The 6,109-nt window shown below is 36.1% G+C and overlaps 1 pseudogene; it reads left to right on the forward strand.

Annotated features, from left to right (window-relative positions):
• The first annotated feature begins 2,801 nt into the window (after nt 1-2,801).
• LOC101570467 lies at nt 2,802-4,402 on the forward strand (annotated as a pseudogene).
• The last annotated feature ends 1,707 nt before the right edge of the window (nt 4,403-6,109 follow it).

The following is a 6,109-nucleotide window of genomic DNA, read 5'->3' on the forward strand; positions in this document are numbered from 1 at the left end:
AGGCCCTTGTGCCTGCTTGCCGGTGCTTTAATAATTCTCTGAGCTATCTGGCCAGCCCTCCCTTGTCATTCATTCATATATATATATCCTGACAGAAGAGTGATACTGTTTTATAGAAATCTTCAACGACCTTCTATTTATTTATTTAATTTAATTTTATTTTTTGGCGGAACTGAGGATTGAACTCAGGCCCTTGAGCTTGCCAGGCAAGCGCTTATTCTACTGAGCCATCTCCCCAGCCTTTCAACGACCTTTTAAATGGGTTCATCTAATATAATTATATTTCACATAGTCTTGCATAACTACCATTTTGAGAAGTTTTTATTCTTTATCTAGGATCATACAGCAACTTCTCTTGCCTTCTGGATTATTGTCTTTGTTATTTTCTATATGATATGTCTGGAAATATTAGAATATTTCGAGTTTGTGTAACTGGAAAATATTTTACTTCTTGTTTTCAAAGGTATGTTTGCTAAGTATAAAATTCAGTGAGGACAGATTTTTTTTTCAGACCTTTGAATAAATAAGTCTAGTTTCTTACCCATTTGCTCTTTTTTATTTTTCTCATGTGGAATAAGATGCTATTTAATTTTGTTCTTTCATAGTTAATATTTTTTCTATGTAAATTCTTTAATGATTTTTCTTTCTTTACAATTAGTTTTGAACAATTTCAGTTTTGTTATCTTGGTATGATTTTATGGATATTTCTTGTGCAAAAGGTTCATTTTTCTTGGAAATGTGGTGCTATAATTTTAACTAAATTCAGAAATTTTAAATCTTTAAACATTTATTGCCTAACCCTTTCTACTTTGAGAATTCCAATTATATGAATATAAGTTTCTTTATTTTGGCACAGGGAGAACTAGTATATCACTGATCTGTAAACTCTTCTTCATATTTATTTTGACAATTTTTATTGTTATATTCATTTAAGTTTGTAAATAAATTTTTACATTGTGCAATCTTTTATTAATCTCACGTATTCATTTCAGAAATATTTTTCTAAAATTCACTGTCTACATCTCATATCTTTCACATTTCAATATTTGTCTACAATTTTTAATTTGCTATATAATTATTGATTTTCAATAAAGTGAATGAGTACAAAAAAATTAAAAAATATTAGAACAGAAATACTAAATCTACTAGAAGAGAAAGTAGGAGGGAATCTTGACAATAAAGGGGTAGGCAGTGAGTCCATGAACAAAAACCAAACTACACATGAAATACATCAAAGAATCAACAACTGGGATCTCATCTTACGGTAAGTTTCTGCAAGTCAAAAGAAATCACCAACAGAGTGAAAAGACAACCCACAAATTGGAAAAAAATCTTAACCAATTCAGACAAACAACTTCTATCTGGAATATATAAACAACTGAAAAAATTGAGGTCTCCAAAATATAAAGACCCAATCAAAAAATGGGCATCTGAGATGAATACATACTTGTATTTCAGAGGAAGAAATAAAGTGGCAAGTACATGAAAAAAAAAGTTCCACAGCACTGGTCATTTGAGAAATTCAAATTGAAACATTAAGATACCATCTCACCTCAGAAAGAATGGCTATCACAAAGAAATCAATTCATAACAAATGCTGGAGAGACTGTTGGGAAAAAAACCCTTCTCCACTGCTGGTAAGAATATAGACTGGTACAACTGCTATGGAAATCAGTGTGTAGAGTTTTCAAGAAACTAGGACTGGAAATCCTAATCCACCCAGCTATTACCCTTCCAGGTATTTTCCCAAAAGAGCTGAAACATTATACCACAGTGATATATGTGCATCCACATTTATAGCAGTACAATTTGTCACAGCTAAATCTTGGAAACAACCTAAATGCACATCACCTGAGGAATGGATAAAAAAGATGTGGTATTCTTATACAATGGAGTATTACTTTTTAAAAAAAATTAATTTTCTTGGGAAACAAATAGCAACGAGACAGTTTCAAAACAGGTTAGTATGACAGTTACAATAATTAATACATTGCATAGTTGTTTTCATAGTAGTTACTCACAGTACAAGATGCAGACATGATATCTTGTCTAAACACTGTTAGTACAAATCTTTCTTCTTACTGAACTAAGAGAAAGTAGCTGTACATCTATCCTATTTTGTATATACAGATATGTGTGTGTAATTTTTTTCACTACAAAATGGTCCATTTATATTCCCATTTTTTGTTTACTTTTGTCAGAGATGGGTATTCCATTGCCATTCAATTACAGATGCATGAATTCAGCAAAATAATCCAATATAGTCCAGTAGTCCATAATAGTAGTGAGTTTATCTGCAGAATTGGCAATGACAGAAGTTGTTGACTTGAGCCTTTTACAGCTTAGCATATTAACATGGCTCTATTTTTTTATACGTCGTTTTTATACTTTTCTGCTGAATGGTTAAGACCAAGATAAAGCAAGCCCTATATACCAAGAAATGTAACTTTTATATCTGACAAGGTCAGTCAAGTCCCCTCAGCATTTACCCTGAAACTGTGTACAGCAGTTTTCACCCTGACTGACTACATATGCTGACACCTGTGAACAAAGCCACTGCACCAATGACAGCAATGTGCAATACTAGGGCCATGCTTGGAATGCCTGTCATTCTAGTCTTCTAAATGCGTACTGCTTCTAATGTCATATTAATTACTACTATATCCTCTTTCAAGTAAATGTTTGTTCAAAAAAAAAAGGTAATAAAAGAAAACGGGAGAAGAAAAAAATGTCACTGGACTGTCCGGCTGCGATGTTGCATTTGGTTAGATTTCTAAATTTCTGTGTAACCGGGAGTGATGATGCCCAGCCAAGACGGCGGCCATGGGATGAGTGGGCTTGTTCGTTCCTCTCCACAGGGATTAGCTTCGACTTATGTAAGCAGCCCCTTGGCTGACGAACTTGCATCCAGCACAGGCGGCACTACAGCCGGTGATGATGAAGACAGGCAGAACCTTTGGTCCTGCATCCTCAGCGAGGTCTCCACCCGCTCGCGCTCCAAGCTCCCCACAGGGAAGAACGTGCTGCTCTTGGGTGAGGATGGAGCTGGAAAAACAAGCTTAATAAGAAAAGTTCAAGGAATAGAAGAATACAAGAAAGAAAGAGGACTGGAATATTTGTATTTAAATGTACATGACGAAGACAGGGATGATCGAACAAGATGTAATGTATGGATCTTGGCCACCTGATCATAAAGGGCTCCTTAAATTTTCACTGGATGCTATTTCTCTGAAGGTCACTCTAGTTATGCTGCTTGTTGATATGTCAAAGCCTTGGACTGCTTTGGATTCTTTACAGAAATGGGCAAGTGTTGTCAGAGAACATGTTGGCAAACTGAAAATTCCTCCTGAAGAAATGAAAGAGATGGAACAAAAGTTGATTAGAGACTTCCAAGAATATGTGGAGCCAGGAGAAGAATTCCCAGCTTCTCCTCAGAGAAGCAGCACCACATCACAGGAAGACAAAGATGACAGTGCAGCTCTACCGCTGGATGCAGGCAGACTTACACATAAGCTGGGCATTCCAATAGTAGTAGCTTGCACAGAGTGTGATGCCACCAGTGTACTGGAGAAAGAGCAAGCTACAGAGATGAACGTCTTGATTTCATCCAGTCACATATTCAGTTTTGCTTACAGTGTGGTGCAGCACTTACTTATACTTCAGTAAAAGAAAATAAAATATATATTTCAGATACTATATGGATTTTCCTATACGATTCCTGCTGTTGTGGAAAAGGATGCAGTATTTATTCCGGCAGGGTAGGATAATGATAAAAGACATAGGAATAGTACATGAAAATTTTCAAACATTGAAAGCAGAAGATAACTTTGAAGACATCATAACTAAACTACCTGTCCTAAAGTTTGTGAATGAGAAAGAAATAATGGCAGAAGATGACCAACTCTTTCTTATGAAGTTACAGTCTCTTTTAGCAAAGCAACCACCAACCACAGCTGGAAGGCCTGTGGATGCTTCACCATGTGTCCCGAGAAGCTCCCCTTGAACACCAAACAGATCTGTGTCATCCAGTGTTGCTAGTGTGTCACCCATCCTTGCTGGATCAAAGAAAATTGACCCAAACATCAGAGCTGGAGCTACAAGTGAAGGTGTCTTGGCAAATTTTTTCAACAGTTTCTTGAGTAAAAAGACTGGCTCTCTTGGAGGGCCTGGTATGAGTGGTGGTAGTCCTGGAGTTGGGGCTGGAGTGGAAGCAGTGGTTTACCACCATCTGCCAAAAAAATCAGGTCAGAAGCCTGTTATATCAGATGTCCATGCAGAACTAGACAGAATTACACGAAAACCAGTTTCAGGTTCTCCTATGACACCTACACCTCCTACAGAAGGTGAAGCCTCTTGGAAATACCAAATAAAGCCATTTATTCAACCTTCTTGGATAATGTAAACCTACCTCTGCTTTTTCCTTTAGAAGTGGAATTAGGGAGCTGGAGTGCTTTGTACAGATGGACTAAACATGTCTTTTTGGTTTTGGTGTCTGCCCGTTTTTATAAAAGGAGCTATACACAGGAAAAATTATTCTACGTTATGTAGAATTGCTATTTGCAGTGCCACTTTGCATAAATACATAATTTTGGATTTTGGAAATCTCAAAATTTATAGACCTGAAATACATCCATGTATGCTATAAAGGCTGTTTAAAACATATACAAGGGCTTTGGAAAGGGCAGAAAATACAGTTTGGGCATTTGACTGACTTGGAAGTTCAAGCCTTGTTAAGGTTATTAAAATCATTTTACAATTTTGTGTGTGTTATTTGCTGAAAAAAGAAAGTTATCAATTGTTAGATTTTGCACAACAACATAAATATAACGCTACACATGGGAGATGCTGAGAAAACAGTATTTGATTCATGGTCATTGTCTCAATCAGAGGTTCTATAAATTATCTTCAAAAGATGATTTTGAATTATTGGCCAAGATGTTTCTTAAACTGATAAGGAAAGAAAGTATACCACCTACATGTGCAAAAAGACTGCAGAGGTTATGAAGATGTAAAGAGGTTACAGTCTTTGAATTTGTGTGTGTTTGTGTGTGTGTGTGTGTGTGTGTGTGTGTATGGCTCTGCCTTAACACACTCCTTTTTGTGACTCACCTGTAATTGGTTAATAAACACATTCTCTGCACTCAGGTTTAGATAAAAAAAAATTTCTGTATAAAAATGTATAATTGTTTATTTCTATTTTTAAAATTATTTTTTATTTTTTTTTCACATTCTATAGGGATTTAAAGTTTAGCATATTAACGATTGATGGAAAATACCTGTTCCATGTTTTCCTAAGGTATTTGATATTCAAATAGTGATGTTAAGCTCAACTACCTATGTTAAAGGGTAATAATATCATTAAGCTTCTCTTCTGGAGGATCAACAACTTAAGTTTGCAGACCAAAAAATTAGAGGAAAAAGAAGGGCTACAAAGATAGCCAACATTTTGGCCCTAGGCCTTCAAGGTCAGTGAGGACTCAGGACATAAGAGAACCTGTACTGTAACATGCTATAACTCAGAGGGGTCCCAAATTTTCTGTTCAAGGAGATTATAGGGCCACAGAGGAAAGTGATCGATGATGTAGAGTGTGCCTAAGGAGAGTCACATGGAAAGAAAATATTCTCTCAGATTTTCACAGAGAGCAAATTGGTCAAGCAATGGCCACGACTCATCCACATGGCTGACACTGACAAAAGAGCTACAGTGGAGAATTACTGATTCAAGGAAAGACATATGTGAGGCTTTTATAGGCAAATGGATGCAAGTAGAGTCTCTACTCATAAGTAAAACAAATTTGACCCACATGTGCAAATATTGCATCGTGTCCCTAGTGTAAGAACCTAAAAGAATCAATGAAACCTGAAAGGTATAATAGATATAGTAAAACAGAAAGAAACTGAACATAAGGGTTAAACAACAAAGATGAGGAAAGGAGGAAGGATAGGAAAAAAGGGGGAAAATTATGCAAGTATATATATAGGATGGCTGAAATGACAGTATTAATAATTTCTGAATTTTTAGAAAATGGCAGTTAAGGGGCTGGGGAGATGGCTCAGTGGAATAAGCACTTTCCTGGCAAGTGCAAGGTCCTGAGTTCAATCCCTGGCT

The sequence above is a fragment of the Octodon degus genome, unplaced genomic scaffold, assembly GCF_000260255.1.
Source record: "Octodon degus isolate 3935 unplaced genomic scaffold, OctDeg1.0 scaffold00007, whole genome shotgun sequence".
Taxonomy (NCBI): Eukaryota; Metazoa; Chordata; class Mammalia; order Rodentia; family Octodontidae; genus Octodon; species Octodon degus.